Below are 13,650 nucleotides of genomic sequence, written 5' to 3' on the forward strand. Positions count from 1 at the left end.
AGAGGGAGCACAGAATTAGAGGGAGAAATTTGGAGATCGGGACTGACTCAGCTAAATAACTTCTTTTTGGACTGACTCAATTAACTAAATTATTTTTTAAAAAGCTTACAGCTAGTTTTTACTTTCTAGCCCAAATATACATTCTAATCTCAATGACAAATTAAGAACAGCCATATTGGATGCTAAATGCTTAGAACCAAGATGATCTTTTTGCAAAAGAATGGATAGAAGCTGATCCAGAAATTCTGCTGTATCACAAATGCAATGAGGTTTATTCTAAGAACTGGACAGAAATATAGGTGCTAAAACATCTTTTAAAAAATCTGTAGCACCTTTAATTATACTGCCATTAAAAAAAATACTTCTTTAGCTATTTCAGAAATCATATCTCATAGAATAATAACAAAGTTCATCCTGGTATAGGATCAGATTTTTAATGCCATATCAATGGAAACTATAAAAATGTAATTAATGCCTGTGGAGTTATGAAGTTACCTCTTTTTAAAATAAGTTTTCTAGCATATTCAGTTACATTCAATAGATAGCATTCTTCTTAAAGTATAATAAAGAAACTCAAGTGCTAACTTGAACCACTCTAGCGAATATCCAGTCACTTCACTGGGAAATCTGCTTTACTCCTACATACCTCAATGATGAAAGCACTTCCATATTATCAACAGAGCATTAAAATTAATATCTAGGTGTAACGCTGATGGAATCCAAGACTTTTACCATGTTAAGGTTAATTTTTTAAAAAAAAATTTAATTCTATTATTTCACAACTAGTCAATATAGATTAGATAGATTTGAGATGAGTCACATCTATAAAACAGAAGCAAATTACTGAGAAATTAAGTTCTATAAACATTATGAATACTTTGTATTATTTGACATTAAAAAATATTCAACACGTCCTACAATGCCTTTCAGGAGAAACTATGGTAAAACAATACAGCAGAATAAGATAAGTGAATGCTTGATTGCTGTAACGGACCACCTAAAATGGACTGTACTTCTTATTCCTACTGATTTCCCTTTTTTTCAACTTTATGATAACTAACTACATATGAACTAAGGAAAGACAGTTGGAGAACTATTGAGAAGATGCAACTCAAATAGGAGGCCGTGCATTCCTTTGAATGCTGTCAAATGAGCTAAAAGGAGATGACTTGCTTCTCTTTTCAAAACCTCAGTGGTTATAGTGGTATAAAAACAACAGAAGATAGAGTACCCTTTTCTTTCTACAATGTGAGTGGTATATAAAATTTGCAGCAAATATTAGCAATACTTCATAACCAAATGCCACCAAACCACTCATTTCTTCAGTTTAAAGATAAATGCTGAAAGCTGAACATACTATTCAGTATCCCTAAATCAATTAAACTGTTTGAATCATGAATAATCACAAAATATTTATTATTATATCATCTTAATGATTGTTATGGACTTCCCTGGTGCTCAGACGGTATGGACAGTTCTCAATAATTCAAATGCATAGAGAATAGAGAGTAAGGGGAGATGAAAACTCACAGAAAATCAAACAATATAAAAGGGTACTTTGCATTTTATATTTATATATTTTTTAATTTCTCACATTTTCTTTTTCTTTCCTTACTATATTTGCCACTAACAAACATTAACATTTCTATAAGGCTCCAGGTAATCAAGAATTAAAACACCTTTTTCATCATCCAAATTTATACATCAAAATGTTCTATATTTATTTTAAGTTACCTATTGGAATACTTAAAATATCATTATGATAATTTGTCAATTATGTGCTTTGCCATAAGATAAAATAATGAAATTACAAGGAAAAATGAGAAACATTATCAATACTTACAATGCTTTCCAATCTATGACAGAATAAAGCACTAAGTTTTTGTAACTTGTTCAAAAATAGAGGTGTGCTTTATTTAATGATACTATTTTATTTAGGAAATAAACACATCACTTGAGTTAAACGAAATAAAAATGAAAATATCAGTTTTATTCATTGACTTAAAAATCAACCATTGTGTCGTGTGTGTGTATAAACTTATGTGTGTGCATGGCTGTGTGTGAATATGATTTTGGGGCATTAGGTTTGCTTAAAGTAATATATAAAGGGTACATAAAGGGTGCAGATAGAATTCAATTATATTTAAGTACTCATATAAGGAGTAATTATGCTTGGAGAGAATTTAGTTTTTGTACCCTCACTTTTTAACAGAGTTCTTGACTTGCAGCACATACATAATTGAGTCAAGCTTTCTTCAAGATGTCCTGCACAACACATCTAACATCAGAGAAAGAGATTTTAGGCATTCAATTGCTAGTAGTTAACAGCAGGGGAAGACTGTTAAATCAGTTATGAAATAATAAAAATAATTACCCCACTTGCGAGTCCCTTGGACTGCAAGGAGAACCAACCAGTCCATCCTAAAGGAGACCAGTCCTGGGTATTCATTGGAAGGACTGATCCTGAGGCTGAAACTCCAATACTTTGACCACCTCATGTGAAGAGTTGACTCATTGGAAAAGACCCTGATGCTGGGAGGGATTGAGGGCAGAAGAAGAAGGGGACGACAAAGGATGAGATGGCTGGATGGCATCACTGACTTGATGCACATGAGTTTGGGTGAACTCCAGGAGTTGGTGATGGATAGGGAGGCCTGGTGTGCTGCGATTCATGGGGTCACAAAGAGTCGGACACGACTGAGCGACTGAACTGAACTGAACTGACCCTCTCATGTAAAAAAGATAAAATAACTGTAAAAAAGATAAAAATAACACACCACTTGGAAGACACACAATTTGGTGGGGGGTTAATTAGAGTGATAAGTTAAAATGGGTCTGTCTCCACTCTTGTATCCAGCCCCTTAGGTCACTAAAGCCCCAAAATTTCTACTGTGCCCATTCCAGCAAGTGTATTTTATGATTACCTTCAAATAAAAATAGATGGTCTTATAAGGAAAATCTGAAGGCTCTTTATGAATACAAAGTAAGACTGAGAAAAGTGAAAGTCCCTCAGTCACATCTGACTCTTTGCAATCCCACTGACCGTATAGCTCACTAAATTCTTCTGTCCATGGAATTCTCCAAGCAAGAATACTGGAGCGGGTTGCCATTCTCTTCTCCAGGGGATCTTCCCAACCCAAGGTTCGAATCTGGGTCTCCTGAATTGCAGGCAGATTCTTCACCATCTGAACCACTCCAAATATACCTATCCTTCTGGGATTTCTTTTTTTAGGAAGAAAAAGTTGAAATGACATTGGTAAATATGTCGCTTTCCTTCTAGTTTATCTATCCTCATACTTACATACAAACATTGTTTTAAACAGAATTTAACAGCCTGAGTTAAACAACAAAACAAAGAGATTAAAGTTGAATGGGAGTGTGTCTATCAGCCAGGGCTCAGTAGAGGGAATACACTTCACCTCTAGGCAACTGAGCCCGCCTAACTGAGCATACTACCATCCTGGGTATTGAGGTCACTGCCTATCATTCATCCCTTTGACAGCCACTTTGTTTTGGACTCTTTATGCCTGTATGTTTGTTTATAACCTGCCAGAATAACAGTGGAGTGAATGAAAGAAAATCCTAGTAGTATCTGTTAGTTTAAAGATACTTAAAGATTACAGCTAGTTACCGGATGACAACTTTTCCAGCCCCCATTCACTAATTGCTCTCTGTTTTCATTTTATTGTGGTATGCTATAAAATACTGCTTCTATTTTACTGGCACTTTAGTTGCCTTTATTTTTTTTCCCCCTTTATGTGTAAGAATGACTTTATTTTAGCTAGGACTATCAGCTCAGTTTCTAAAGCTCACTGGAATTCTCTTAGCTATATGAATTTTTAGGAAACATTAAAAATTTTTTTTAAATTCAGAGCGAAAATAGCACATTTATCCCCTCTCAAAAATCCCAATAACTAACAAAGGTACATTAGGCTCCAAAACAGCTTAACTAAACCATATGTGAATCCAAAGGCCTGCCAAAATAGAATCAGCATTATAAAAGGTAGTTTCATATTCCATCCAGCCGTAAAATAGGAACCTACAGTATATGAAATGCACTGACCACTTGCACAGAGCTCACAATGACAACAGCATGGAAACGCATTGTCAGCAGATAAGTGCCCTCCATATACACTCTGGGAGGTTCTTAAGTTTTTTGTGTTTTTTTTCTTTCCTTTTTCTGGTGTGTGTGTGTGTGTGTGTGTGTGTGTGTGTGTGTGTGTGTGTGTGTGTGTGTGTGTGTGTGTGTGTGTGTGTGTGTGTGTGTGTGTGTGTGTGTTTAACCTGGATTGGCTAATCACAGATTATGGGAACAAAAAACTTAAAACAGTATCTTGAACCTCAGTCCGTCTGACAGTTTCAGAATTTCACCATCGAAATATTTCATTAGAAAAAAGGTTTGGCACTGAACCCTTAGGATCCCGTTAAGGGCCTCTGCTGTAGTCCGCAGCTCGTCTAGTCCAAAATGGCACTCTCTACTCTCACAAATTCTCTCCAAAGCCATCTGAATCCTCTTTTCCTTATCAGGATGATACAGACTCACATCACCCTTGGAGCCTTCTGACAGGGGCGACTGCAGCTGGGGGTGGGGGATGCTACAACTGTTCATTGTTTCCTTTCACAAAACACCGCCACAGGGCGCAGATCAACACCAAAAAAATAGATGGCTGCAACTGAAGAGAAACATTTTTCAGAAAGCCTCCACTTGATTAATGAAGTAATGGAGCAGACCAGGGGTTGACTTTTGTCACGCACTCTTCTTCCCTCAACCTTCTCCTTCTGGAGAATCAGCAATGATCGGAACGCTTCTGCCAACATCCGCTTGCTCTGAAGAGTCATTTCCACAAAGTTGGAAGGAAGGTCACGATTATTAAAACTGCCTATATTCCCTGCTAGAAATTTTCAGGTAAAGGATAAATTCTTTTCACCACCTCTAAACTATTGTGTTGAAGGCAAATGCTATCTCTCTACCCAGCTCCCCAAACCCCCCACTCCCAGAGTTGATACTTTATTTGACGTGTTCTTAGTAGCTCATTTGTAAAGAATGCACCGGCAATGCAGGAGACCCCGGTTCAATTCCTGGGTCGGGAAGATCCCCTGGAGAAGGGATAGGCTACCCACTCCAGTATTCTTGTGCTTCCCTGGTGGCTCAGCTGGTAAAGAATCTGCCTGCAGTGCAGGAGACCTGGGTTCAATCCCTGGGTTGGGAAGATGCCCTAAAGAAGGGAAAGGCTACCCACTCCAGTATTCTGGCCTGGAGAATTCCCTGGACTGTATAGTCCATGGGATTGCAGAGAGTCAAACATGACTGAGCGATGTTCACTTTCACTTTGGACCCTGACGCTTATCTCAGATGCACATGAGGCTGTCACTGGGCACTTTCCACAGAATAACATTCTACACATGCCTGCAATGACTTTAAGATGCAAGGTGGTAATAATGACACATCCAAGATTAGCATCAGAACCCAAGGGATTTGTGCTGCCCCTGTCCATGAGATAATGCTTGCACATAGGGTGCTGTGCTGTGCCGTGCCTAGTCGCTCAGTCATGTCTGACTTTTTGCGATGCCATGAGAAACAAATGGTATTTGCTTGACTTCTCAATAAAAGCTAAAACCTAAGGCCCATGAACTGCCTTTGCTCTTCCAAATTTTGTCCCCATTCTTTCTTATTTTACGGTGCATCGCTATCTGCCTTGTGATGTGCCTTATTCACTCCATTCTGTACCAAGCTCTAAAATGCCGTAAGTAACAAAAGAATTGAGTTAGCATTTTAAAATACAAACCAAACTCAAAAGTGACTCAGACAGGGTAAATTACTTTTCCAATTGTCTAAAATCCCCAATCACACACCTGAGAAAAGCTTTCTGAAGAAATACTCCTTACAAAAAGAAAACACAAAGAAGCCAGGGTAATTCAAAAAGCAGTTTGACCACTTAACCTTTCTTTCTCTTCCTAAAAACATGTTTTTTCTCTTGTTTCTGTGGTGATTGTCTCCTTAGATGATAAATACTCTAAGTCCATACCTTGCGCTTCTCCAGGCTATGAGTTCTCAGAATACCGATGCTAGCTAATCAATATGTCTGTGTATGTTTGTGTGTATATAAATACATGTGTGCATATGTGTATGAGGATATATATGTACAATGATAGCCAAGAGTGCTTTTTAAAATATGTTCAGAGAGGGGACAGAAGAGAAGAGGCTGGAAGCACAGTTTGGCAAATTAAGGGAATGAGTAATCTACTTTCTATTCACAGGCATAATAAAAAGTAATCTAGATTGTATAACAATCTGTATATTTTTCAAAGTGACTAAATGCATATAATTTTATATAATTTTACAACTGTAAGATGTAGGGCTGGTATTATAACCCCCATTTTATAAATGAGGAAACTGAGAGCAGATGTGATTACCCAAGACAGCACTTTGGGTAATAACAGTTGGGACTAGAATCAGACTACTCTGACCACATCATGGGCTCTTTCCCATGCTTTCTCCCCATTTCTGAGCTTTACAATGTGTTAGTGTATGTTTCTCAAAATTACTGAAGGAGAAATACTTAGCAAACAGCCTGCCTCTGGCTCCTATTTCCCATTAGATTTCACATAACTGTCCCATATATTTTCATTCATCTTTCTCTGTCCTCATATTAATAATCAATTTCTAAACAAATTAATCAAGAATTTATTCATGACTTTCTATATGGAGCAGCTTATCTACCTTCAAAAATGATAATAAAATGTGTCTCATTTTTACGTGTATCTTTTATTTACAGTTAAACCTTGATTATTGGTTATGATGTTTTATAATATATGATTTAGTCTTTTCTATTTAAATTAATTGGATTTTATTTTGTGATGTCTCCCAGTGCTACTAATATTTGAAAGTCCTTCCTTATTCAGAGGCGAGGTAACTTTATGTACATTATCTTAGCAGTAAACAGCCTCTGAGATGGGCCCCAGTGATCACAGCCTTTGGTTTTAAGCCCATGTACAATGCCTTTCCCTTCAGAGCGGGCTAGACCTGCTGACTCAATTTTAATAGAAAGAATTCAGCAAAAGTGATGGGATGCCTACTTCCAAGACTAGTTTATGAAAAGACTATGATTTCTGTCCTGGGCTCCTTGTCTTGCTCTGTCATTTGCTTGCTCAGAGAGGAGCCAGTTGCCATGCTATGAGCTTTTCCTTGGAGAAGCCAAGGAGGCAAGGTACTGAGTCAACAGCCATGCAGTGACCTTTCAAGCATGTCTTCATTTGGTTGAGACTTCAGACGACACCATAGCCCTGGCTATCGCTTTTTGAATCCAGCCTTGTATGAAACACTGTACCAAAGACACAAAGATAAGCAGTGCTCATAATTCTGACCCTGAGAAAAGAGTATGAGAAAACCACAAGACTAAGGCACATAACCCTACGCTTCATTCTGAGCTCCTGACCTTTGAAATAGAAAGAGATATAAACCATATAAAACAGCACAAATGATATACAAATCACTAGCATCAAGAAGCCACAGTTTTGTTGAACTAGGGCAAAGGGTTTTATTTTAAAAAGTGATATAAAAACAAATGACTAATACAGAATGACTTTAAGTTCAATGCTTAAATATATAAGGAAAAGAGATATTCATTTCCAAAAGAGAATTTCTCAAATAAGTTTGCAAGTTTACAAAAACATTCTAGAAATATTATTTTATTTTTCCTTCATAAATAAACATAAGAATTATTGCCTATGGACATCATACAACATCAACACGAGCCTTGTAGGAGTCACCTGGACAGGGTCAGACTCACAAACCTGCCCACATCAGGAAAACCTCTTATGAGACTAAAGACTGGCAACGCCAACTGAGAGCTAATGTTAAGATATGATATTTAATTAGTGGTGTCCTGGGAATATCTATTGATACTTAGTTATAAAATACAGTCAGATATTTTATGAGTCCAATATGTTCAATTTAAAGGGTTATGTCTATGTAATATTGATTTGTAAGAACAGACAAAAGGAATACAGAATAGCACTTATGTCCATTTCTTTACCAGTTATCTCCAAGTTACTGACTGTATTAATTATGCCCAGTAGACATCATTTGCTAAATTTTTGTAACACTGGAACAATATATATTATAACTATGTAAATAATAGGGAAATGCTCACGCCAGACAATTGTTTTATAAAGAGCTGCAGAATGGCCAGACTTGAAAAAAGTCAAGGAGAAAGACGTTAAAAGGCAAGCCAGATATATCAGCAAATAATCAATAAAAGTTTGGGTCAACTTTGTAAACTGCTCCTCACAAATGTGATCTCATTTTACCTTCTCCTCCAGCCAAAAACATTTTTTCCAACTTTATATTCCATAATTTGTGTTATGAAAGAGCAGAGCCATAGTTTGCAAATCATTCCCTCACCACCCAAGAATGTGACAGACTTTCCTAAGGGAATAGGGATTCTATCCCCTATGGGACCTTAAGCTTGAGAAAAGATTTACAAACAGGAACAACTCCATAAACAGAATCTAGATGCCTAAACCAATAGCCAAACTGAATCTTTCATATCTATGCTTGCGGAAAAGGTTGTGTTACTCATAAGTCTGTTCAACTTTATATACACTGTCTTCTTAGCAGAGCAACTTTAATCATATTAAATGCCATGGAGTAGTTACTCCTTCCAGACATTGATTATATTAACAGCACATCACAGAGTCATTTTAATAACTCCATGAGAAGACTATTTTCAATAAAATTCTCCTTGGAATTCTAGAAAAAGGGAATAATAAATAATCTTAAACAAACCAAAAAAAAGATGCTTTCTGTTTATTCAAACTTGGCCTAAGTATAAGTAAAGAGCTTAGCCATGTAGCATAACCCAAAGGCAAAATGTGTTTAGATTTTAGGCACAGATCAGTAGGTTAGACCCATAATTAAACCTGTCTATATACAGCAAGAAATTGTGTCTTTGTGTTCCTACCTTTCAAATCCAAGTGCAAACATAAAGAACCTAGAAAGATTTCACCATCAGAAGAAAAAACAAATTAAAGGTAGATTAGTAGACAGACTAGCTACGCATAAAAAATGTAATTTTAGAAGGCAGATACAAATTATTAGGAAAGGCCAAATATCATTTCAACATTACAAAAAGAATTCCATCCATAACCAATATCACTATGTCTACATTATAATACAATAAATCCCTTCAGATCCATATATAATTGACCTTGCTCATTTGCTTCAACAGATTTGAATTGCTGAGTAATTCCTTGGTGCTTGGCTTCTTTCTTTCTGACTCAGATTCTACAGGATGCTTTCACTAACTTGGGACTTCATGCCAATCTCTCTTCTCCTGAGCACTCTCCTCTTCCACAAACAAACAAAAAATGAACAAAAAGTCCTCCTCTGATTCTAGAAACCAAACCAACACACCATTTTCCAAGGCTCTGCTGTACTAAGTGTCTTGCCTCATGTCTTCTTGGAGCAGCTTCCGCTGTCCACTCAGTTTCCATTAATTCTCCACATGGCAGATAGAGTATAAGAGAAGCCAGGATCTTGGCCTCCCTAAGGGACAAATCTACAATCTCCATCAATAATGAATTTCACCAACGTTTCCTCAGAGGAACGGTGTACAATTAAAAAGGTTATAAGTCCTTGCACTGCTAGAACCTAAGGGCATCCGTGAATGAAACTGGCTTAAGCCCAATTAGAGGAATCAGTACATTTGTCTTCTCTTGGAACAACCCTGCTCTTACAGTTCCCATCAATTCAGTATAAATCTGACTGATCTTATCCAAGAAGTTAATAGAAAATTGCTCACAGTGGGCGACTGCCACCTCAGTTTCCAAGCAGAGACAGATGGAATTTCCCAGATGGTTTGTCACTGGAAAGTGCAAGGCTGGATGAGACTTCACAGAAAGCATGGTAGAGCAGAATACCTTCTTGGCCTTCACCCAGGTCACAGTGAAGGATTGAAAGTGGATTCTGTTACAAACAAATCATAACTGCCTCAATGGGCTCACCACCTTGTCCTCTTTACTTCAAAGGGGTTCAGATCTTACACTGAAATTAGTAAATATTTATCAAGAAGCTGTCATAGGCATATCTTTCTGTTAGGTAAAACCTGACAAAATAGATACAGTTATCTTCCTCTACTGCATCTTACATTCAAGTGAGATTAAGAAAAAAATTATAAACACATTAAACAGGCACAAGATGGCATTAACTGTGGTACTGAATTGCTAAGTTGGGCAGATGAAGAAAGATCTAAGAGGAAACAGGAAAAATGGGCATAAAGACTCAAGGAGAACACCGAAGTCTTGAATAAAGCAAGATGTGCATCAGTTGCTGATACTGGAGAAAAGTTAAAGGAAAGAATTAATTGACTCACTTTCTAAAGGTTATTTACTGAGCCCTTGCTATAAACCAGACATTGTTCTAGATAAGAAGGATACAAAGATAAACGATAAGTAGCACATAGTTGGTGGCACTAGTGGCAAAGAATCTGCAATGCAGGAGATATAAGAGGTGGAGGTTTGATCCCTAGGTTGGGAAGATTCCCCTAGAGGAGGGCATGGCAATCCACTCCATTATTCTTGCCTGAAGAATCCCATGGACAGAGGCACCTGGCAGGCTACAGTCCATAGCGTTGCACAGAGTCAGACACGACTGAAGTGACTTAGCAGCAGCAGCAGTGTACCGGTGAGATAGACAAGTAAAGAGATATTCAGAATTATGCAGTAAATGTTCTAATCCTAGGAAGCCTAAAGATCATAGAAATATCTGAGGAGTTGATATCTACTCCAGACTGGAAGCTTTAGAGAAGGTCCACTTTGGGGTAACCTGGGGCTGAGTCTTGAAGTGAGAAATGGAGTTAGTATGATAAAGAAGGGCAGGAAGGGGGAGCACAGGGCTTTGTGGATGATAAAATAGCATAGCCAAATGCACAGAGACATGAGAAAAAGAGCATATTCACACTGTAGGTAGCTGAGGTTGACTGAAAGCTACACTGAGAGTGGAAACGAGGTAAGGGCTGAGCAGGTGATATCATGAAAGCCCTTTCTCCGGAGTTTGGCTTCTCTTGCACCCTTGAATGATTTCAGGCACACAAGTAACAAGTTTTGCTATAAGGACACACTGTGATTTGGGTAAAGAAAAAGAAGACGGGGAGGAAGGCAGAAAGAATTGTTAGAAGAACACTGTGATAATCAAGGAAGAAATGATGGAGCCTTCACCAACAGCAGTGGCCGTAGGGAACAGAAAGAAGGGAGTAGATGTGGAGAAGGGAGGAGTGTTGGTACTTGCTTCCTGGATGTGAAAAGCAGAGACTTGGAAGATGTTTGGCTCTGAATGGCTGACAAAAACAAAGCTGTTCAATATAGGCAACAAAGGAAAGGTGTGTGTGTGTTTGTGCCTACATGTGCGTGCATGTACACATATGACTATGTATGTAAATGGACCTATGAGATGTGAGAGGGGAGAGGCAGAAATGGAAGGAGGGTGCCGTGGAATAATGCATAGGATGGACTGCCTGCAGAAGCAGCAAAGGAGAGGCGGAGATCTAGCTTCAAAAGTGGCCAAAGTTTGGAAGGCAGGGAAAAGGGCACAGAGACAGTAGGTGGGAACAACAATAAACTCTCTTTACGACTGTTGAGTTGGAGGAAGTCAGTGGGAAAGCCTTGTAAAACAGTTGAAACGTGCTATTAGAGAAAGGGTAAAAAGCCAAGGTTAGAGATTTTTTAATTTAAATGTCATTTGTAAATTAGTAGCTGAAGCTTTGCGAGTGGATAAGCTCCCTGAGGCAATGGGAACAGAGGGAGAAGAGAAGAAAGGCCATAGTGTTTTGGGAAACATAGTTAAATTTAAAAGAGCCAAGACCCAGAGCGATATGAGAAGTAGAAAAGTATGGGAGTCCTGAGCCCAGATTAGAATGAATATTAAAAAGAGGATATTATTCACAATGTCAACATCAATGGAAAGAAATATAAGACCCAACAAAAAGTCATGCCTCAGCAACATTATAAATTATATCACTGAGAGGGTGAAGCTGGGAGGGTGTGGGTGGGGTCAGTCAGATGGCTCATGGTGAGGAAATTCAATTAGATCATATTTTTATTTTAAAGAGCATTTGTTGAATATCTATTATTTGCCAGAGGCAGTGATCTAGAATTGAATAATTATGATTTTTAAAAATCTATACTGTCTAGAATCTCAGCAATAATTTGGATATTACGTTCCAATTTATTTCATTATTATATCTTAGAAGCTCTCTTGGCATGGCTTTCCCAGAAGGTTACCTTCAGACTGATTCAAGTGCAAGTAGTTTATTCAGAGGTGACCTCAGAACCGTTCAGTAGAGGTGTGGAGAAGTAAGCAGGAAGGAAAAGGAAGCCCATAAAGGATGTGTTACAAAACTGGCTGGAGCTCAGTTTCACTGGCAAACTCTAAGAGATCTTATAAAACACTTTTCATATCGTAATGGAGAGGCAAGGAAGCAGGGAGGGTAGTTATCCACCAACTTCTGTCCCTCATTGGTTAAGGATTACTTTTGGAAACATTAATTTTCCAGCATGTCACAGCTTGACTGGTTTCCAGTAAGTTTGCTCCTGAGGCTGGAAAAAATGTCCTCAAATAGAAAGTCAGAGATATTTCCACCAGGCAGCCTGTGACACTATAGGTAGAGACCTATGGGTAGAGATATAGTCGCTGTAGGGTGTGCACAACATGAAGCTTGAAGACTTGCAATGAATGGGCTCAGAGACTGCTACTGGAAGATTTAGAGCTAGAAGGGCACAATGGAGATATCTAATGATTCTAATATTTCCCTATGATGTAGATCAGGAACCTTTAATTCTTTCCTCAACCACATATCTATGATAACAACTACCTTAAAATTAAGATGGAATTTAATGTGCACATTATTTTAGTATTAAATCAATAAAATTTTACCTATAGTACCCTTTATATGTACACTTTGTGTTTGTAAAATTCAGTATCACAACTACACGGTAAAATAAAACAGGGCTCCCTTCTGATTGAATGACATCAATAAAATGACATTTCTATGTCAAATTTCATTTGCTGACTTTAACAGATTGTGATAAGTTTACTATTATGTAGTAGGTAACCTGGGACTTTCTATTTACGTTCTGTTTAATTAAGTATACATGTTGCATGATTCCAGCAGGAAGTTGGTTGAATAAGACTAGTTACCTACTGAAAGCTGATTCACTCAAAAGAGAGAACGAGAGCAAATGTCCCTAATATTGTAGACACCAACCTTCCAAATAATCGGTGTTGTCTGATAATTATAAGCACTTAACCAGGGGCTAGCAGAGCAGAGATTTAGCATATACAAAGATCTATGTCTTCAGGAGAAAATGAGAGAACTTCAAAGGCACAACATATAAATACATAAATTCTAAAACACCTCCAAAACAGATATTGATCACAATTTAAACTGATTTTTAAAATTCCTTCCTTGTCAATAGTCCTTTGCTAGTTTCAATGAATAAAATTGTAAGACTTTCAAAAACATGAAATTTGGGTCACTAGGATAGCACGTAATGTAAATTATTTCTTGACACAGAAGTAGGATGTTGGAAAGAAAGCTAGGCTCCCTTACTGGTTAACAATTCATACAGGAGTGGAAGACTGTACCTGAAAAA

At 37.6% G+C, this 13,650-nt stretch overlaps 1 protein-coding gene across 1 annotated transcript in view; it reads right to left on the reverse strand.

The window, feature by feature from the left end:
* Positions 1–13,650, reverse strand: part of ZFPM2 (zinc finger protein, FOG family member 2) — a 523,557-nt gene that overhangs the window by 233,271 nt on the left and 276,636 nt on the right. The gene's annotated exons all lie outside the window — the stretch shown is intronic.

This window comes from Ovis aries, chromosome 9 (genome assembly GCF_016772045.2).
Source record: "Ovis aries strain OAR_USU_Benz2616 breed Rambouillet chromosome 9, ARS-UI_Ramb_v3.0, whole genome shotgun sequence".
In the NCBI taxonomy this organism is placed as follows: domain Eukaryota; kingdom Metazoa; phylum Chordata; class Mammalia; order Artiodactyla; family Bovidae; genus Ovis; species Ovis aries.